The sequence below is a fragment of the Mya arenaria genome, chromosome 9, assembly GCF_026914265.1.
Source record: "Mya arenaria isolate MELC-2E11 chromosome 9, ASM2691426v1".
Taxonomy (NCBI): Eukaryota; Metazoa; Mollusca; class Bivalvia; order Myida; family Myidae; genus Mya; species Mya arenaria.
Genome location: NC_069130.1, coordinates 72,344,064 through 72,367,563, shown reverse-complemented (window position 1 = coordinate 72,367,563; position 23,500 = coordinate 72,344,064). Strand labels below are relative to the sequence as shown.

General features: G+C 35.6%; 1 long non-coding RNA gene across 1 annotated transcript; it reads left to right on the top strand.

The window, feature by feature from the left end:
- Positions 1–758: 758 nt before the first annotated feature.
- LOC128246458 (uncharacterized) lies at positions 759–22,587 on the top strand. Its single transcript, XR_008263256.1, has 9 exons — positions 759–826; positions 1,835–2,004; positions 3,609–3,713; positions 8,662–8,831; positions 11,384–11,501; positions 11,900–12,103; positions 16,221–16,373; positions 21,128–21,270; positions 22,548–22,587. It is a non-coding gene; the product is annotated as an uncharacterized LOC128246458 (long non-coding RNA).
- The last annotated feature ends 913 nt before the right edge of the window (positions 22,588–23,500 follow it).

The window sequence follows — 23,500 nt, the reverse complement described above, 5'->3', positions numbered from 1 at the left end:
GAAAACCTTGACAACGATGAAGTTGCCCGTGTCAAGATGGATAGGCGCACTAAACTGCAATCTCTGTGCGAGACCCGCTGGGCAGCTAGGGCGGATGCTTTGCACACTTTCCTATGCTCATTTAGGTAATCTTGAGTAAACATACTTAAATTATATAATGCCTTAATGCTCTAAATCAATATTCTTCAAAGTGTTTATTGTATTTTTTCCTAATTATGTGATATTTCTTAGTCTGTCACCTTATCACTTTTTTATTGAAAATAATGTACGTCTGAATAGAAAGGCTTTCGATGTTCATATTGTTCACTCACAAGCCATTCTCGAAACATTGATTTAATTGTGTCATGAATTTTCATATGTAAGTCAATATGTACCAGTGTACTTGATCTTACTTTGGGTCGGACTATAGTTATACTTTTCATCGGCGTAAATGGCCATGTATATTTTTTTCCTAGACCCGTCACTCATAAACAGTGCACTAATTTCATAGCTTGTATATATGTTTACAGAAACAATTCAATTCTTGTGTGTGTACATATGAATTGAACTTTGTAGTCATATGTTATTAAATGTTTTCCCATCTTCTGATTTACAAAAAGAAAGATGGACGTTGCCGTGCGCTTTACTAATGCGTTGTTTAATGTTACGTCACTATCGAATATCATTTCAGTCTGAACGCAACGATCCAACAGTATGGGACAACCTGTACGAAAAGGCTATGTCACCAGCACGAGACATTGGGGTGGAGCCGTCCATTCCTCGAGGCCCGGGGCGACAAGCAAACAGGCCTAACGCACCAGCGGCAACACCCACAGAATACTGAAAGGTCAACATGTTATACATGTATAGTTAAATAAAACATCAATTATATTATTATAACAAAGTGTGTGTACGATAACCACCAAGAGGCTTTCATGGCTTGGGCTTTTTAACATTTATCAAGAGCGAGATATCAACGCTAAGCACGTAGTGGATGTTTTTGCACGTAGGAAAGACTGTCGGCTGGCGTTAGTTCTCAAAGTTTAAACGTGTGTTGTTGTGTAAAAATGTTTCAGAATGGGAAAAAATCCATAAGATAAACTATGTATACATTTGTGTATTATTTGCTTGTGATGTTAAAAAGGAACCATGTTTAAATCAAACTATATGTGATATTTGTCCTCAATGCAACTTGTTCATCTGTATATCCTATATATTCGGAGGGAGGCATCTCCACCAAGTATAAATATGTTTTGAATATTTATTGCTCGATCTTGCAGTTTTTCTTTTTTGCTTCAGTTATTATTAACTTAAAACTTGCATTTCAAGTTACCAGATATGCGTCAAATGCCACCAAATCGCACGAGTAAACAAAAAAAATTCAGGGGGAGGACCCCCGGACCCCCACTAAAAATGGGAGTACTTCAAATTGGGTTCCAGCTATGCCCCTGATTTAGTGTGCATATGATTTTTAGCTAATGAACTAGAAAAACATCTACTTTAACAATCACAGCAACACAATTTAAACAAATATTGCTACTTTTCATTAATTCATACTGTCAATCATTCATGAATATATATATTCATTTATTTGAAGTTACTTTACATTTCTGACGGCAAAAGAAATAAAAAGTGAGCAGGAAACTTTCATTGAGATTAGAACCTTTTCCCTTTATAAATTAAAGAAAACACGTGAATCAACTGAAAATGCCTTAAAGGGACTGAACACCAGATTGGCACCAAAAAGTTTTTTTCTTCATCGAATCTCAGGACAATTATTTAATAAAATGTTGTCAAAACATTCAATCTGTGAGACTGCACTTTAAAAACACTAATTTATTGTTTATTTTGGTAGCCAGCCTGGTTCCGACAGCTGAAGCCACAGAGGTCAATGCTGATCAAAACGTGGTCTTGTGATGGAATTCCATACCGGCTCTCGGCAAGGATTTCCGAGAAAGGAATATCGTCTGCAATCTGAGTACAGGAGATGCAGCTCTGAATCCAATATTTCAGAAGAATGAAGATGTAAGTCAACTCTGTAGTACTTGTTTGTGTGTAAATGATTCCAAAGAGTGAGATTAATATAGCAAATCAGGTGTAAAAAAGCAGTAAAGTGTAGACAATGATAAAGTGCTATACTCTTACTTTTAAGTCAAATCAAGCCTTTAAAACAGATACTTAAAGCAAAAAAAACACTAAAACTGGGCATAATAATGCTATTGCTGCATTTTCGACATCATGTAGCAACCTTATACATGAAAACACAAGCAGTTTTCATGAATCTTTCAGTTTTGGTGTTTTTTTGCCATTTCCTTTGCTGCTCCATTTGTCCCCAGCGCAAATAATTTGGCATATAGTGGTGTTTAGACTGTCTATAAACACATGATCACTAAAAAAACATTGTGAAACTGAACAGTTCTGTTAACTTTGTATATCAGTGGACCAGAAAAAGCATAAATTTGACTAGTTGAAGCATTATTAAAATAAGTTTGGCTCTGTGTCATTTTTAGCTCGACTATTCGAAGAATAGGTGGGCTATACTACTCGCCCTGGCGTCGGCGTCCGGTTAAATTTTTAGGGCAAGTTGGGATTTTCTCTTAAAACTCCAATACCATTCATTCAATTGACTTAATACTTCACACAGATGTTCAGAGCCATCACATAATGAGGTTAGATAACTCCATATTATCTTTTATACAAATTATGGCCCCTGATTGACTATGGAACTTGGGTTAAAGTTTTAGGGCAGGTTGGGATATTGTTTAATGACTTCTATACCCTTCATTCAATTGACCTAATACTTCACACAATTGTTCAGGACCATCACCCAATGAGGTTACATAACTCCATATTCTTAATATAAATTATGTCCCCTGATTGACTTAGGTTTAAGTTTTAGGGAAGTAAAAGTTAAGGGCAAGTTGGGATTTTATTAAAAAAACCTTCTATACCGTTCATTAAACGCACTAAATAAAATTCAAAATTATTTAAGACCATCTTACAACAAGAAATATAACTCTGCTTTAAGCCTAAATACAAATTATGGCCCTTGAATTATTATTATTTTTTAATTCTTTTTTTAATTTCCTTTGAAGGCAACCACATTTTCATAATGGAAAATCAAGTTATTTGAATGGCTTGTGTCATTGTTCGGGCTGGCTGGTGGGAAGGGCAGCATCAAAGTCACCTTTTGTATCGAATAATTTTAGTTGGGTTTGACATTAAGAGACCTAACTTGGTAATATTACATCGTTATTGTATTCACTTCTAAGTCAAAGCGGTGTAGTCGAGCGCGCTGTCTTACGACGGCTCTTGTTTATATAAAATGTTAAGCCGTTAAAGTGGAAAAATCTTATTTTGTTTTAAAAAAATCTTAAAAGAGTAGGCAGGCCATTTTTGTGGTGCTGTTTCATAAAAACCATTGAAAGCTGAAAAGCGGCGGAATAGTCGAGCACGCTGTCTAAGTTACAGCTCTTGTTTGTATATATACTGGTGTTCTATATTGTTTGTTACTATGCATACATGTTGACATTGATAATTATAAATATATGTGTTGTTGACGATGTACATTGTACAAGTCGAAAAAAACTGTCTGTCTGTCTGTCATGAAAATTGCCTTGTATTTACAGCCCCAGGACAATTCAGTGCTGTACCAGTCCAAGAACATCACACTGGAGCCAGTATCTCTCGAACTTCAGCAAATGGATCTGTATTTCAACACCATTAGGACCAGAGTAATCAGTTATCTTGCATGTGTTTAATAATTATTATCAGTTCACAAATTTGATGAAGTCTTAGATTATCCATGGTGATGGACAAGTGGTTAGTGTATCAGATTCAGAATGAAATGGTCCTGGTTTCAAACCCCAGTTGGAGGGTAGACAATGATTAGAAATTGTTATCACCCAGGAGTTGTAAATGGTTTTTAATCATATAAACCAATAAGATTTTAGAACTATGGTCATTGCTATGAAAAGTAAAATCAATTATTTCTTTATATATGAAAAAAGCCTTTTGGCTTTACAACTTTGTGCCTTTAGATAGGAACACAGTTGTTGTTTGTCTGCTTGACTTGTCCCTGCAGCTTCTGTTGGATCAGTTAATGAAATATATAATATGTGTTTGTCTGCTTGACTTATCCCTGCAGCTTCTGTTTGATCAGTTAATGAAATATATAATATGTGTTTGTCTGCTTGGCTTGTCCCTGCAGCTTCTGTTTGATCAGTTAATGAAATATATAATATGTGCTTGTCTGCTTGGCTTATCTCTGCAGCTTCGGTTTGATCAGTTAATGAAATATATAATATGTGCTTGTCTGCTTGGCTTGTCCCTGCAGCTTCTGTTTGATCAGTTAATGAAATATATAATATGTGCTTGTCTGCTTGGCTTATCTCTGCAGCTTCTGTTTGATCAGTTAATGAAATATATAATATGTGTTTGTCTGCTTGGCTTATCTCTGCAGCTTCTGTTTGATCAGTTAATGGAATATATAATATGTGTTTGTCTGCTTGGCTTGTCCCTGCAGCTTCTGTTTGATCAGTTAATGAAATATATAATATGTGTTTGTCTGCTTGGCTTGTCCCTGCAGCTTCTGTTTGATCAGTTAATGAAATATATAATATGTGTTTGTCTGCTTGGCTTGTCCCTGCAGCTTCTGTTTGATCAGTTAATGAAATATATAATATGTGTTTGTCTGCTTGGCTTGTCCCTGCAGCTTTTGTTTGATCAGTTAATGAAATATATAATACGTGTTTGTCTGCTTGGCTTGTCCCTGCAGCTTCTGTTTGATCAGTTAATGAAATATATAATATGTGTTTGTCTGCTTGACTTGTCCCTGCAGCTTCTGTTTGATCAGTTAATGAAATATATAATATGTGTTTGTTTGCTTGATTTGTCCCTGCAGCTTCTGTTTGATCAGTTAATGAAATATATAATATGTGTTTGTCTGCTTGACTTGTCCCTGCAGCTTCTGTTTGATCAGTTAATGAAATATATAATATGTGTTTGTTTGCTTGATTTGTCCCTGCAGCTTCTGTTTGATCAGTTAATGAAATATATAATATGTGTTTGTCTGCTTGGCTTGTCCCTGTAGCTTCTGTTTGATCAGTTAATGAAATATATAATATGTGTTTGTCTGCTTGACTTGTCCCTGCAGCTTCTGTTTGATCAGTTAATGAAATATATAATATGTGTTTGTTTGCTTGATTTGTCCCTGCAGCTTCTGTTTGATCAGTTAATGAAATATATAATATGTGTTTGTTTGCTTGACTTGTCCCTGTAGCTTCTGTTTGATAAGTTAATGAAATATATAATATGTGTTTGTCTGCTTTGCTTGTCCCTGTAGCTTCTGTTTGATCAGTTAATGAAATATATAATATGTGTTTGTCTGCTTGGCTTGTCCCTGCAGCTTCTGTTTGATCAGTTAATGAAATATATAATATGTGTTTGTCTGCTTGGCTCATTTTTTAGCTCCACTGGCCGAAGGCCATGGAGCTTATGTCGTCACAGATTGTCCGTCGTGAGTGCGTGCGTGCGTGCGTGTGTGCGTAAACTTTTACTTTAAACGACATCTCCTCTGAAACTGATGAGCGGATTTTGACAAAACTTCACAGGAATGTTCCTTTGGTGGTCCTTTACCAAAATTGCTCAAATGGTTCCGGTCCATTGCACAATATGGCCGCCAGAGCTAAAAATAGCAAAATCTTTAAACGACATCTCCTCTGAAACAGTTCGGCAGATTTTGATGAAACTTGACAGTAATGTTCCTTGGGTGGTCCTTTATTAAAATTGCTCAAATGGTTCTGGTCCATTGCACAATATGGCCGCCACAGCTAAAAATAGCAAAATCTTTAAACGACATCTCCTCTGAAACGGATAGGCAGATTTTGATGAAACTTGACAGAATTGTTCCTTGGGTGGTCCTTAACCAAAATTGCTCAAATGGTTCCGGTCCGCTGCACAACATGGCTGCCAGGGCAAAAAAATAGAAAAACCTTTAAAGAACATCTTCTCAGAAACCGATGATCAGATTTTGATGAAACTTAACAGAAATATTCCTTGGATGGTCCTTTATCAAATTTGCTTCAATGGTTTCGGTCCACTGCACAAGATGGCCCCCAGAGGTAAAAATAGAAAAACCTTTAAATGACTTCTCCTCAGAAACCGATGATCGTATTGCAATGAAACTTGACAGAAATGTTACTTGGGTAGTCCTTAACCAAAATAGCCCAAACAGTTCTGGTCTGCTGCACAACATGGGCACCAGAGCTAAGAATAGAAAAAAACGTTAAACTACATCTTCTCAGAAACCGATTATCAGATTTTGATGAAACTTTACATAAATGTTCATCGGGATGCCCTTTAACCAAAATTGCCCAAATGGTTCCGGTCCGCTGCACAACATGGCTGCGAGAGTTAAAAATAGAAAAACCTTTAAGGACTTCTCGTCGGCAGTCTTCACGAAAAACATTTTAACCTACTAGCCAGTTGGACTAGCATAATGGCATATTTTACTAGTCCGAATGACAATCTAGTAGTCCGACTATTTTGCCACATTATAAAACTGTATGCTTGAGGTAAATACCTATTTCAATTGAGCAGCTTGCAGTTTGAGTAAACATTTCTTTATTATGATGCTCATGCAGTGATAGGGAGTGACATCCTTCTGTTGGGAATAGTGCTCCTTGTTTTTCAGAACCTATGGGTACTATGTAAAAACAAAAGGCATCTTGCTTGAATAGACTGTAATAATATCAACATGGTTAGAAAAGAAATGCCATACTTTAATAGCTTTGATAACATTTTACTACTGAATTACCTCCCTTTAATAGAAAAAAAAATAATGTCTTAATTTTTCACGTATAGCATCTTTAAATAATTTTTAAACAATAATAATTTATGAGTAAACATATAAGCATAAAGTTCTCACAAAAAGATCAATTTAAAAACCTTACATTTATACATAGGAAAGTATATATAGACTGAACATTAATTTTCGTTTAAGTGACATTCTGAAAGTTTATGAAACAGCTATTTTTAGTAACTTAAATGGCCGAAAAGTGTAAGTGAAACACCAAGTCGATTCTATCTCGTCAGTTCTTGTTCAGGTTAGATATTTGCTTCATAATCTATTCAGATTAAATGTTTATTAATTGTTTAACTTTTAAGCATTATTTTGGGTCGATATTTATAGTTTAAAGGAAAAACTTATATCTTAAACAGCGACAACGTGTCGCGAGTGGCAAAAGACCCGACATCACATCAGAAGTGAAAAAAAGATGGTCTTATGCAGGACTAAGTGGATGCGTGTTGAATGCTGCTTGTATAAATATATTTTGATAATCAGTAACTAGTGATTAAAATCGATATCACTTAAGTTAAAAACTAAAAAGACAGTAAATGCTTATATTACTTCAGGTTGAGGGTTCTTTTCTGTTGTTGTTGGTTCTTGTCGGTTTTTAGTGACAGCGATTATTCGGAACGTCTCGTCGATTTCCAGATAATTTCCCGCGGAAAAACAAGCATGGCTGCGAAAAGAAAACGTGAAAATGACATCGGTAACGGGTTATTTAAAAGACGTGTCGCCATTAAAAGTCGCAAAAAACAATAATAAACGTCTCCATTTCCATTTGGAAAACAATGGTTTGTAATTTTTAGCTCGCCTGTCATATGACAAGACAAGATTACATGTTAGTCAATCGTCAGTCCACAAATTGCCTGCGTCACAATTTTGACATAATCTTTATGAGACTTAATAACAAGGGTCATCTCAACAAAATCTTTGACAAAATGGCCCAAATGGTTCCGTTCCGCTGCACAACATGGCAGCCAGAGCTAAAAATAGGAAAAACCTTTACACCACTTCTCCTCAGAAACCGATGATCAGATTTTGATGAAACTTGACAGAAATGTTCCTTGGGTGGTCATTAACCAAAATTTGTTAAATGGTTCCAGTCCACTGCACACCATGGCTGCCAGAGCTAAAAAATAAAAAAAACTTTATACGACTTGTCGTCGAAACCGATGACCTTTTTTCGATAAAACTTGACAGAAATGTTTGTTTGGTGCTCCTTTACTCAAATTGCCCAAATCATTTCGGTCCACTGCACAACATGGCAGCCAGAGCTATTAAAGTAAAAAATATTTTTAAATAACTTCTCCTCAAAAATTGATGATTGTATTTCTATGAAACTTGACGAAAATGTTCGTTAGGTGGTCTTTGCTTGAACCTTTTGGCCAGTGGAGCACAGGCACTGATATGCCTCTTGTTTAAATTTTCAACTACTGGGCTTGTCCCTGTATTTATCATTGTGTTATTGTCCCTGCATCACTTAATGAAATATTACTGTTTACATTTGCTTTTGGTATTATCAGCCATTTACATGTTTTGCATTCTTTCATTTTTCCGAATAATTAGGAAAAAGTGAAAAAACTTGTGAAGTGGTTTTTAGTAGGTGGATGAGGGCTTTTATGCAAAAAAGCAACAGACAAACATTCTGTACTCTGTCATTTCAACATAATATTGTCGTCCTAAAAAAAACCTCAGCATTTTCTGCCATATTTTCAAATATTTACAAACACATTTTGTATTGAAGCTTGATTGTTAAAAATATTTCTTTTAAAATCTATGTGAAGTCTGAAATTATTAAAGAGATTGAGCTTATCGGATTTTTTTCCTTGCAGCTGTTATCAGCTACCTCAATGGAATCTTGCAGCAGATAAACAAGGGGATCAAAGTGACAAACACCGAGACATACATCAGCCTTTCAGAAAGGATTATTGCCAAACTTGAAGCCTGAAACTTCACTGGAAAGAACAACACTCTTGCTAATGCATTGAAGAAGCTGAGATGTGTATGTGGCTTGTTTATTGCATACTAATAAGTATTTTATGAAATCACTTGGAACCTGAGAGAAATTCAAAATTATTTTGGGAAATAATGAATTTTAATAAATTACAATCCCCATGTTAAGCCGTTAAGTTCATGTTTTAGTTTCAAAATTAATGTATATATAAAACATATACTGTTGGAAGTAGAAATGCAAAACAGAAGATTTCAAATAATTAAAGTAAGAATAAATGTTTGAAATCAAATTTATTATTTAGGCCACAACAAATTGATCATTTGTTCTACGGATTTTGCCCAAAAAAAGTAGGAGCGAGCGAGCGAAAAAAAAAAAAACAAACTTTTTTTTTAATTTAAGGCAAATCAGAGGCGAGCGCAAGGCGAAAAATTAAAAAAAATAAAAAGTATATTTGTTACCAAATCTATCATACAATTATGTCAAGAAATGCTTTTTAATTGCAAACATATGTTCAGTTATTAATGAAAAGGTTTTGATTGTATCACAGTGACATGAAAATCTCTCTCAGTATTTAACAAATGGCAATAAGGTCCAGTGCTTTACTATTAACTTCAATTTAAACGTGGATTATTGTAAAGACAACATTCCTCATAGTAACATACAATTATTCGAAGACCAAAAAGAAAACTATTGTATTAATTCCGTAACTTACTATTACAAAAAAAAACATTTTAGACTTGTAAGAGTTATTCATGATTTTAGCATTTCTAAATATTGGGTCAGGTCTAAATTTGAACCTCTTGAAGCACATGATTAAATTGGTGTCAACTACTAGTGACTTTGACATTTCAGAAGATTGAAAATGTAAATAACACAGAGAACATATCTAAAAAAGACACTGTGGATTAAATTGCGGGACAACATAAATGAAGCAGTATCAAACAAATCTGCAAATGTGGCACCAGTCATTATATTAGAGCAGGTGGTGGAATAAAGATATTTCCCTTTAAAGAACCCGCCTTTACCCCGAACCTATGGTTTATAGGTCCGTGCCTTGAAAAAGAATATCATGTCGGCCTCCATAGCTTCAATGCCCATAAGAGGGTGAGAGTGGTCTAGTGGTATAGGTGTCCGCCTCTCACCTAAGAGGTTGTGGGTTCGATCCCCACCAGGGGTACTTTCTCATAGCTTCTCAAAAAAGGACACAGTACTGGTTTCTGCCCAGGAAACGGACTCGAGAGTGATTCTATAAGCTATCAGCTTTCGTCACAATCGAGCTAAAAAAAATAGTATAAACCAATGCCCATAAGAAACAGGCCACTTTAATTACAGGCCATTTTATACAAATGGATCAAAGAAAACAAGTGGATAAAAACGAAGAATTGAGAAAATTAAAACAGTCATTTTACTTATAAAAGGTTTTATTTTCTGATTTTACTGATGTTTTTTTATACTGTCCATGTGTATGTAATGCACTAGTCAATTGTAACCACGCCCCAAGGTCCGGGGAATAGCGGGGACTTTGATTTTCAGTCCAGCCAACCCCGGGTATATCCACTGCATTCACCCGGCACTGTGGGGCCACCTGGAAGGTAAAAACTTATTTAATATTCCCCCATTTCCCCGACTATCCCTGGTATACCCCAGGACCTGGGGGGGGGAGGGGGCGTGGATTAAATGGTTCATAAATTCAATGTACAGGCTGTTTCTAAAACATTTACAAGTCCTACTATTTTTATCTGTTTTATCTGTTTATAACGATTATGATTATATGAAAACTGAGAAATGCATTTTAGAAAATTTAAAAAATAACTCACCAAAACATGTTCAATTGTGTTAATTCGTGTGTCCGTGTATTTTAATATAAGATTTGCACTCAAAATCCGATTTAGTTATTATTTAACACAAAATTTTGAGTACAAAACAATGAATTACTTAAAACACACATAGATAATTATTGACTTCGACGCTGTGAAACTGTTGTTGTTTACTGAAGACTGTAATCCATTGACTTTGACACTGATTTTCATTTAAAACGTGTATTTTACATTACGAAAACTGAAAGTAACCCGAAAATTAATACCGGAAATAAATAACGACGGTGCGTCCTGCAAAATATTCCCGACAAAAAAGACTGTCAACAAATATCGGCTGTTTTGCGGTTACCCGGACCTGATTTTGTCCTGACACGAGGAAATTTTGCTCGCGAAGAATGTAAAGCATGGAAATACCTTCAAAAAAGGCGAAGTTGACGTTGAAGGATTAAATTCTTAGTAAAATAACTTCAGAAAATAGAGGAAATTCAGAAGTAAACAAAAAAAATAATATGGGCGGCCAAATAGTAAGTGCGGGCGCAAAAAAAAAGTTTTTTTATTTTTTTTTGTTTTTCGAATTTTAGGTGCGGCAAATCCGACGAACAAATGATCAATTTGTTGTGGCCTTAAACAAATAATTTTAAAGATATAAAACGATAAAAAAACATAAAACGATAAAAAAACTAACTTTGTTTGAAGAAAAAAAGTAAAAAAAGTTGACTAAACCTTTGCTTCTTATGCAAACTGTCCTTAAGAGTTCCCCCTGATAAGATTTCTGTATTACAGTACTAGAAGGTGTAAAGGCTCTACAACTGACACCTCAGAAGCAGGCGACTTTCCGACTTTCCGTGACACAGTCTCTGGTGATACTGAAGAGGTCAACCAATGGCTCTTAGTTCTACTGGTAACATGGAATAAATGAGGTGTTTGGTTTAAAAGTAAAGAATTGAAGGAAGGCCTTACCACTTACGCCTATGAATCTGGCATTGTGTGTTGCAGTGTCAAGTGATAATTTATATTGATGAGGTCAATGGACACAACTCCTAAATCTTTGGATAAAGTTAAATGTATATTTCCTGTAGTTCCAAAATTAACACCTTATTATAATGAAGGTAGTTCACCAAAGCAGGCATGTCATTGAAATTACTGCTGATGCCTTAGATAAATATGACCTTCTTGGACAAGGTTTATGTTGTTATGTTTGTGGTTGATTAAATAAAATATGAATATGAGAACCTACTATACTACCAAAGTCTCAATAAGAACAGAACACAAATGCACTCTTCAGTATTTGTTTAACAGGTAAACAGTGAGAATTCAGCAGCTACGACCACCAAGGCAAAGAGCATTCTTGCAGAACTAATCCTCAACACAAAACCAAAGATTGAAATGAGCGTCGACGAGATCTTACTCGGGGAAGATTTGACTAAGGAATCCCTTAAAGAGTCCACACAACAGCTCAATGATTCACATAACAACCTAGATATGGCTGCAGGGGAGCTGCAGGTAAATACAGAATAATCAAATAAAAATAAACTACTTTATTTCTTGTCCGAGTCATTCCTGGGTTTTGTACTGCTGCTATCGCAAGAAATGATTATTTTAAACTGTAGGCTGAGGGTGAGCTATTAGGATCGATGAATGTCTGTCATTCATTGTCCGTCCACACTTAGTTTGTAAACACTCTAGTGATCATATTTTTGCCTAAAAAGTCATGAAACTTAGTCAGGATGTTTGTCCCAGTAGTGAATACTTTGACGAGTTTGAATATGGGTCATCTGGTATGATAAACTCGGTCACAATACCCCAAAATCAAAAAATCTTGTTAACACTCTAGAGGCTACTTCAGTCCAAATATCCTGGAAATTTGTCTTCTAGCTCAAGTTTGAATATGGGTCATCTGGGGTCAAAAATTAGGTCGGACACTGCCGAAATATGGAAAAACCTAGTTAGCACTCACGTTTTCAGCCCAAATATCCTGGAAATTTGTCATAAAGGTTGTTTGGATGACTTTTTAACTCAAGTTTGAATATGGGTCATCTGGGGTAAAAAAAACTAGGTCACCGATCTCAGTTCTCACTACTCGGTATAAATCTCTTGCCTTGTTTTTTTTAACTTTTAGTAACTTAATTTTTGTAGTAATCAATATAATTCTTTGAGAAAATTAAAAAAACAAAAAAACATTTAGCATTATTTATACATTTTCAGATAACAACCAAAGTATAGGAATAGCTTGGTTGATTTGAATCTTATTTCAATAAGATGGCCGGTCTTAGTATAATAGCCAAATAACCTTAGAAACATTTAGTAACTATATCTTGGATTTTTTTTTAAATAGAATGGTATATAACTAGGTACATAGATAGATGGCAATGAGAGAATGTGAAGTGGACAAATAATCATTTTACGAATATAATTAAGTTATCTCCCCTCAAGTATTTTTTTTCATAATTTGTGATTGTTTTGGCCGTGTCTTGGAAAATTCTAAAGAGATTGAATTGAAACTCTATAGTGACACTAATATTTAAAGTCAGTACATACACATGTATAACAAACATTTTTTAGTGATTAACCTTTAATTACTTTCTAAATAATGCATTAATGGAAATTATTAATTATTGATAACAAGATTGTAACTGTGTATTCAATAGCTGAGAATGCACAAATATTAAATGACTGGTGGGTCCTAAAAGATTTACAGTGATAAACTATCCTCTCATAATTATTAGGTTGAAATACCTTTCTTCTGCAATTTTCTTTTAAATTAAATATGGTATGCATAATAGAACCATTGATTTCGATTTTTAGCGCGACTATTCGAAGAATAAGTAGAGCTATCCTAATCACCAGTGTCGGCGTCGGCGTATCCACTTATGTTAAAGTTTGTGTACCACCTCAAATATTTTCAAAGTCCATTGACATATGGGTTTGAAACTTTGCATCATACCCCCAACCTGCAACCAGGAAAAGGTAACTCAATCAAGCATTTTGACAAAATTATGCCCATTTTTTTACTTTGAAAATAATATTTTCAAAGTCCATTGACATATGTCTTTGAAACTTTGCACACTTGTTCACCACCATGGCCCCAACTTGTACACAGGAGGAGGTAACTCTATCAAGCATTTTAACAAAATAATGCCCCCTTTTTTACTTAGAATTTATATTAAAGTTTGCTACCACCTCAAATATTTTCAAATTCCAATGACATCTGTCTTTGAAACTTTGCATGCTTGTTAACCAACATGCCCCCACCCTGTACACAGGGGGAGGTAACTCTGTCAAGCATTCTGACCAAATTATGCTCCTTTTTCGACTTAGAATTTATATTAAAGTTTGCTACCACCTCAAATATTTTCAAAGTCCATTGACATATGTCTTTGAAACTTTGCACACTTGTTCACCACCATGGCCCCAACTTGTACACAGGAGGAGGTAACTCTATCAAGCATTTTAACAAAATAATGCCCCTTTTTGGACTTAGAATTTATATTAAAGTTTGCTACCACCTCAAATATTTTCAAATTCCAATGACATCTGTCTTTGAAACTTTGCATGCTTGTTAACCAACATGCCCCCACCCTGTACACAGGGGGAGGTAACTCTATCAAGCATTCTGCTCCTTTTTCGACTTATGTAAATATCTCGGCACATCATGTATTGCATTGAAATCTAATCAAACAGTGATCCATGCATATTTTGCCAAAACTTTTCAATCCATACACCGAAAAGCAGCTGAATAGTTGAGCATTAGAGTTTTTATTCATTCTTTACGGTAAATTTTGACTGCCTCATTTTATGCTTTGTGCGGTATATAACAGTTGTTGAATACCTTTTAGCTGGATTTTTCACCGGCGAAAACCGGGCAAGCGGGCGGGTGTTAACAATTCTACTTTTTATTCTATGTTATAATATCAAGTTTTTTTTTCCCAATTGTTATCATACTTGTTCAGACTATTTGTCAGCATGTCATCTTCAATACATATGAATATTGGTCATCTCGGGTAAAAAACTAAGTGACTAGATCAAATTTTTAGAAGAAATATTTCATGGTAATAAATTCAACAATTGTTATCAAATCTTGATGAAACATGGTCAGAATGCTTGTCTGCATTATATCTTTCATATTTTTAATATGAGACAACCAGGGTCAAAATCTAGGTCAAATCTTAGGAAAAATATAACCACTTGTTCAGAATATTTGTCTGCAAAATATCTTGATTATTTTTTATATCTTTCATCCTGGATCAAATTCTAAGTCACTAGGTTAAATCTGGGGAAAATATTTCCATGTCATAAATTTAACAATTTTTCTCGAGTCTTTATGGAACTTGGTCAGAATATTTGAAAGTTCTTTTATATGGTCATCCCCGCTCAAAATCTAGGTCACAAGGTGACGGTCATAAAAATTCATTTTTTTTTTTCAAAAATGAAACTTGGTCAGAGTATATGTCTTCATGTTGTCTTAAACATTTGTGAATATGGGTCACCTCAGATCAAAAACTAGATCACTAAGTCAAATATTTTACCAATGTCATAAAAAGATGAAAAAGTGTGTCATCTAGGGTAAAAAACTAGGTCTCTGGGACAGATCTTATTGGAAAAGCTGATATATTTATAAAACATTAATTTATGCTGTGTGTGACACGTATACTTACTGTGTGTGCAGACAACCCGAAAACTTTTTCTTCTTCACAGGACATTGCGACAGGTAAACACCTTAAGTTTACCTGTCGCAACAAATTTTTACCTGTCGCAATGTTACAAACAGTATTCGGTTACATCAGCTGAAACCTTGATTTTAAGCATCTTTTTTTTTAAATAAGTTTTGCAAATCCCCATTATAACAGGTTTAGATCTATTTGGATAGATTTGTCTTACAGTTCTATAATAAATTACAAAAAAAGCTAAATATCATGTAAAAAAAAATCAATATTCGGATCTTATGTCATAATTTTTTTCTTCCCTTGCCTCCCAAAAAAACCTCATATATGGTTTGTCTACCCATGGAACAGCTAGATCTTACTCTTTTAATTCATCTTTAAATTAAAGATACAGTACGGTTATAAAATGTAACGAATTGTACTACAAGTCAGGCACAACATTTATGCAAAAATGAAAGTAGATTTCTTGTTATTGGCAAAGTTAAACAGAGCGGAAAGAAAGTCAGCTCAGTATATTAATCATCATATCTAAATTAAAACGATTGCCGGGAACCACTTCGCCGAAAATAAATACATACGGAATTTTGTAATTTCCGAACATTTCCGTAAAATAAAAGTATTAAATTACGAGCTGAAATCGGAACCTTACGCGTTTTATCGGCTTTTACGGAAACATGTCGAAACGGGGTTTACAAATAGTGATACACGGATTAACACGCTGAATAATCATGATATAATAGTTAAAAATAACTCTGAACATTTATTTAGAAACTGAAAGTAAATTTTCCGAAAATTAAATGGTGCTGACTGTAATTTTTCACCGGACATTGTGACCGACCAAAACAAAAGTTTCGTCGGTCAAAATGGAAATATACCGGACATGTCCGACTGTCCGACGGACATTCGCATTGTCTGTGTGTGATGCATATACTTTCAAAGTGTTACACATATTATTTCAGGGTGTGACACGTGTATTGACAACATGCTTGATGACCTTCTGGAGGTTCTGGAAGTTGATGTGGAGAGTATGAGGGACACAGGCTGTATTGTCCATTGGTGTGTAGGCCATGAAAAGACTGGAGAAATAAATGTTTTCTTTTTAAATCTTGCAGGTATTGTAAAATCATTGATGTCTGTAGCGTTCTAAGTAGAGATACAAACAAATATTTGAATATTCGATCAAACATTTGGTATTCAAATGTCTATATCAGTATTCGAATATTCGATGTTTTGTTATTGAATAAAAGGAATAATAAATATTTTGCCTTACACACTATTGCTGTGTGCAAAGTTTTTTTGTCTTGTATTAATTAAAGCAATTTGCCCATTACACCAGAGGTGATAACAATACACTATACAGGCTTCATATGTCACTTAGGGACATATCGTCGGGTACTAAAGTCCCCATCATTTTACAACAACTGGCTATTATACAAGTGACATCAAATATTTCTATCATTTTCGTAAAATTTTAATGCCTTTGCCAATTATCTATTTAAGGAACCGACCTTCACACAAATGTGTTGCCTTGGCTGCAAATTAAGCTGTGCAACACTGCTGTAATCGGTGTGATGCTATAAATGACATGTGCTACAATAATGTGGTAAAATACATGTGCTTTTTAGCTCACCTGTCACATATTGACAAGGTGAGCTTTTGTGATCACAATTTGTCCGTCGTCCGTCCGTCGTCTGTCCGTAAACTTTTACTTTAAAAGACATCTCCTCATAAACCGCTTAGCCAATTTCATCCAAACTTCACAGGAATGTTCCTTGGGTGGTCCCCTTTGAAAATTGTTCAAAGAATTGAATTCCATGCAGAACTCTGGTTGCCATGGCAATGGAAAGGAAAAACTTTAAAAATCTTCTTCTCCCAAACCACAAGGCTTAGGCCTGTATATATATGGTAGGTAGGATCACCAAATGGTCCTCTACCAAGATTGTTCAAATTATGGCCCTTGGGTCAAAATTGGCCCCGCCCCGGGGGGTCATGGGTTTTCTCTATATGTTTATAGTGAAAACTTAAAAAATCTTCTCCTCTGAACTTACTTGGCCTAGAGCTTAGATATTTGTCATGGTTCATCGTCTAGTGGACCTCTACTAAGATTGTTCAAATTATGGCCCTGGGGTCAAAATTGGCCCCTCCCCGGGGGGTCATGGATATGCTCTATATGTTTATAGTTAAAACTTCAAAAATCTTCTCCTCTGAACTTACTTGGACTAGAGCTTAGATATTTGGCATGATTCCTCGTCTAGTGGACCTTTACAAAGATTGTTCAAATTATGGCCTTGGGGTCAAAATTGGCTCTGCCCCGGGGGGTCATGGGTTTTCTCTATATGTTTGTAGTGAAAACTTCAAAAATCTTCTCCTTTGAACTTACTTGGACTAGAGCTTAGATATTTGGCATGATTCATCGTCTAGTGGACCTCTACAAAGATTGTTCAAATTATGGCCTTGGGGTCAAAATTGGCCCCGCCCCGGGGGGTCATGGGTATATTTGATATGTTTATAGTTAAAACTTCAAAAATCTTCTCCTCTTAACTTACTTGGACTAGAGCTTAGATATTTGGCATGATTCATCGTCTAGTGGACCTCTACAAAGATTGTTCAAATTATGGCCTTGGGGTCAAAATTGGCCCCGCCCCGGGGGGTTAGGGTATTCTCTATATGTTTATAGTGAAAACTTCAAAAATCTTCTCCTTTGAACTTACTTGGACTAGAGCTTAGATATTTGGCATGATTCATCGTCAAGTGGACCTCTACAAAGATTGTTCAAATTATGGCCTTGGGGTCAAAATTGGCCCCGCCATGGGGGGTCATGGATATACTTGATATGTTTATAGTTAAAACTTCAAAAATCTTCTCCTCTTAACTTACTTGGACTAGAGCTTAGATATTTGGCATGATTTATCGTCTAGTGGACCTCTACAAAGATTGTTCAAATTATGGCCCTGTGGTCAAAATTGGCCCCGCCCCTGGGTGGTCATGGGTTTTCTCTATATGTTTATATTAAAAAAAATAAAAAATCTCCTCTGAACTTACATGCTTAGAGCTTAGATATTTGGCATGATTCATTGTCTAGTGGACCTCTACAAAGATTGTTCAAATTATGGCCTTGGGGTCAAAATTGGCCCCACCCCCTTCGGGGGTCATGGGTTTTCTCTATATGTTTATAGTGAAAACTTCAAAAATCATCTCCTCTGAACTTACGTGGCTTAGAGCTTAGATATTTGGCATGATTCATCGTCTAGTGGACCTCTACAAAGTTTGTTCAAATTATGGCCCTGGGGTCAAAATTGGCCACACCCCGGGGCTGATGGGTTTTCTCTATATTGTGAAAACTTAAAAAATATTCTCCGAACTCACAAAGACAAGTAACGTCTTAATTTAAACTGGATAACATATTTAGTACACATACCAATTTTCAATATGGCCACATACAACAATTAATAACAAATATACATATATAGATACACACGTAAAATCAAGTAGTGACAAGAGCTTAGATATTTGGCATGATATATCATCTAGTTGACTTGTACCAATATTGTTCAGTCTTTGGCCCTGGGGTCAAAAAATGGCCCCACCCGGGCGGTCATGGGTTTCCTTATATATGTATATGATGAAAACTTCTTCTCCGAAACCAAAAGGCGAAGGCCTTAGATATTTGGTATGAAGCATTGTTTATCGGACCACTATTAAGATTGTTCAAACTTTAGCCCTGGGGTCAAAATTGGCCACGCCCCGTGTTCATAGGCTTAGGTTTTCAATATTTTTATATAGTCTTATATAATAAAACTTTAAAAATCCTCTTCTCCAAAATATAAGACCTAGAGCTTTCATATTTGGTACATAGTGTTACCTAGTGGACCTACACCAAAGGTATTCAAATTATTGTCCCGGGGTCAAATTGGCCTTGCTCAGGGGTCATTTGTTTTTACATTGTCTTGTCACTTAAACATCTTTTCCTCTGAAAGTAAAGGTCAGAATGACTCCATACTGTCTTGATATGTAGCATCCTTACATGGTCCTTTCTCAACTTTGTTCAAATGGTTTTGTTTGGCCCCTTTTAACGGTCACCAGAGCAAAAAAAAGAAAAACCTTTAAACAACTTGATCTTATTAACTGCATGATGGATCTTCAAGTCTGAAGCATCCTAGCATGGGCCTCTGTCAGGTCTTTTCAAATAATTTTGTTTGGCCCCTTTTAAGGGCCACCAGAGCTAAAATTAGTAAAAAAAACCTAACATTTTCTTCGCATGAACCCCTTGATAGATCTTCAGCAAATTTGGTTTGAAGTGTCCTTGCATGGACCTCTCTTAAATTTGTTCTCATAATTTTGTTTGGCCCGGTTGCCATGGCAACCTAAAGGAAAATGTCAACAATTGGTTATAATCATCTTCTTCTCCTAAACCGCTTTGACAATTTTGATGAAACTTCATAGGAATTATCCTTGGTTGGTGCTTTTTCAAAATTGTTCAAAGAAATTAATTCCATGTAGAACTCTGGTTGACATGGCAACCTAAAGGAAAAGTGTCAACAATTGGTTACAATCATCTTCTTCTCCTAAACCACTTGGACAATTTTGATGAAACTTCATAGGAATGATCCTTGATTGGTGCTTTTTCAAAATTGTTCAAAAAAAATAATTCCATGCAGAACTCTGGTTGCCATGGCAACCTGAAGGAAGATATAGGCTGTCGTGTCCGCGCTGTGACTTACTCTTATATGGACAGATTTTAAAATGACTTGCCATATGTTTTCGACATACCAAGACAATGTGTCGTGTGCAAGACCCATGTCCCTACCTCTAAGGTGAAAGATACACTAAGTGTTTATTCACAATGGAATGCTGAATATGAGGACATAAATTTAATATAACTTGCAATATGTATTTGACACATAAAGGCAAGATCACCTTTTTATGTACTTGTTCATAGATCAATGTCACATTGGGGGGCATTTGTCACATACTTTGACAGCTCTTGTTCAATATACTTTGAGAAACAAGCTATATTAATAACAAAGGTTAAACTCTTTTACTCAGGTGAGCGATTTAGGGCCATCATGGCCCTCTTGTTACTGTTTTCCATGTTTTCGATATAATGTTCGTGCTTTGAAATGAGACTGTATATTATAGCATTTAAAGGTATATTTCCTCTATTGATGTACTATGAGTCAAAATCCGCATATGATGCTAGTTTCCGAGTTGGTTTTTTCATAGTTATATTTCGTAGAGGTCAATCCCAGAACGAGGCTACTCGTCCTATGGAAAGACCCTCCATTGGCGCATTAAGCAATAGATAAGAGATCAATCTAAATTAACATTGTTTGCAAATGAAGGCAGTGGAATTGAAATTATTTGATTTTGGTTTTTGTTAGTTCAAAATGTATTGTGTTTTTATTCTGAAAATGGGAATGTTTTCAGAGGCTCATTTGAGGTAATCAGGGTCCTCAGAGCATACTGGCTTTGACAAAGTAGGTCAAAATGCCCCGACTATTACAACAGCAAATAATAATAACAGTTTACTACAACTTCTAAAAGATGTATTTTGATAATCAAATATTAATTTTGCCATTTGTTTGCATCCCTAGTTCTAAGCTTTTCATATTATGCTTTCTGTTCAAGCCCTTTTAAAAATCCATAATCAGTAAGAACACATAATCTTTTAACAGAGCTAAGCACCTTTGCAATTGCTGCACAGAGAACTAGCAAAGTTTCTTGACAGATTTACATGTAACAGTATTGTCGACAGTACTCCTGAATTGAACACCTCGCACTTCTGTTGGAAGTTTCATCTGATACCCTCATAACTGCCTGTTTACTGAGTCGTATTTCAAGCATAGTCATTCTCTGTCAATTTCAGGTACTCGATGTCATGTTTGGGCTGAAATGCTGAGTGGTACCACCATTCACTGAAGCCACCTTTTCCCTCACAGACGAGAGACTTGTCCAGACAGTGACTGCAGTTTCCAGACTAGCACTCACCTGTAGCCTTACAAACTTCAGGTAAGCAGTAAATCTTTTATGTCTTTATGTCCTTGGCTAGTGCTCAAGCAGTTTCTTGTTGAGATGCTTGGTGTGCGATTTCATAAACATATTTGGGCTCCAATTGGCACCTCTGGCTTTATTAATTTGCCTAGATTCTGATGCTGCTGTGGGTCAGCTTTCTTACAGACATTACCAGTACAGTGTTTTGCAGATTTGCTATACAGCAATGCCGGCAGGGCCACCTGGACATTCAATTTCAAAGTTTGTGTTGCACAGGTAGGCACCAGTCCAGCACAGTTTGTTTTGGCCTGCATTTAGACCCATCACATTATTAACTTGTGACTACCCGGTAGTATGATTTCCAATAGCCACACTATAGACCTGAGAAATATTTTGTCCAGGTTTGTATGAAGAAACCATGCAGTTGAAATTATAGTGGCCATTTACTGACAGACTTTGGATTTTCAGTGCCACATTTAAGTTTGTGCTCAATGATAAGTTGGCGCTAAAGCTGCCATGTCATCCTCATTGAGTTTAAGATGTAAAAAAGGGGGAGGGGGGCGACGGATAAGAAAGTTAACAGTGTTTTATAACACTATAAGGTATTTATGTTTGTTTTTAATCACCATTTTGAAGCTAGTGATTGTATATTTACAATATGTGCTAAATGAATGCAAATATTTGTATTTTATTATTATTGAAATATGGAAATCTATGATTTTTTATTGAAAATTCAAAGTAAATGTATCATAAAGCTCTAAAAACACATGTTGAATGGTGTGAGGGGACTAAAACAGGGGATATTATGGAACAACTATAACACAAAGGCTATATCATGTTTTTTAACTCATGTAAATCCATTAATTTTCTCTGGAGAAATATTAAATTTAGTCTGATCTCCATTTCTCAGACAATGTTGCTGTCCAAGAGCCTATAATCTATCAATGCTATGAGAATCACTCTCTTTAAATTACTGTTGTGGTACTGCTTTTCATAGCAGAAGGAAAGAAGAGTTTTATTTTTTTAGTTACATGTACACTCTTAGAAATAAGGAAAAGTAATAATCTAAAAAAGGCCAAGGTAAATTGCATAAAGGTGTCGGCACATCATAAACCAAATGATTTCCGGGTCACTCACATTATCCCTTTAAGTTGTTCTTAAAAACATATATGTTTCTCCCAAGTAAGGTAGCATTAAATAATGTATATATTGCATTATTGATAGTGTTTTTAAGTTTACACATGATTTATATCATATTTAGAAACATAAATGTAGTTTTAAATGATATTTTGCAGGACTTGTTTCTTGGGTGGATGGATTCAGAGATGACCCCAGAGATGCGGCCATGACTGTGTCACATGGACGTTATAGATAGGGATTGTAAGCGTATGATGATTATCCTCATATTGGTTCCTGGTGTTAAATCAACAGATAAAGTGTTCTTAAATTGTCACTTTACATGGTCAATACTCATTAAATTGCATAACAATAATTATGATAAAAGATCTATCAAAATAATGAAAACAGTTTTTGTTATAACACAGACAAATTTGTTGGTGTTGAAAGAAACAATTTCTAAACTCACCAGGCAGGTAAAATGCCAACTGCTGTAGTACAATCAAAACTTGAACAGTAAATTATTATGAAATGTAGTTGTTTCCTCCTGGTTTAAACAATGATAGCTGTTTGTCTACTAATAAACTGTAAACTGTGTTAATTGCTAAGAATTGAATATCAAGTATTAGCTTAAAGTAACAAGGGAGTCAACAACAGACATTTTTGATTAACCATTGAATTCAAATATATCCATTAATATTTTTCAGCGTTATCAGCTTGGGCGGGTGGGACCCCTTACTGCCATGCATTCCTTATAATGTGGATGACCGCTTCAGTCAGCCCTCAGGTCCTTCATATGTGGATGACAGCTTCAGCCAACCCTGCAGTCCTTCTAATGTGGAAGACCATTTCAGTCAACAACGCAGTCCTTCATATGTGGATGACAGCTTCAGCCAACCCTGCAGTCCTTCTAATGTGGAAGACCATTTCATTCAACAACGCAGTCCTTCTAATGTGGATGACTGCTTCAGTCAGCCACGCAGTCCTTCTTATGCGAATGTCCGCTTCAGTCAACCGCGCAGTCCTTCTAATGTGGATGTCCACTTCAGTCAGCCGTGCAGTCCTTCTTATGTGGATGTCCACTTCAGTCAGCCGCGCAGTCCTTCTAATGTGGATGACCACTTCAGTCAAC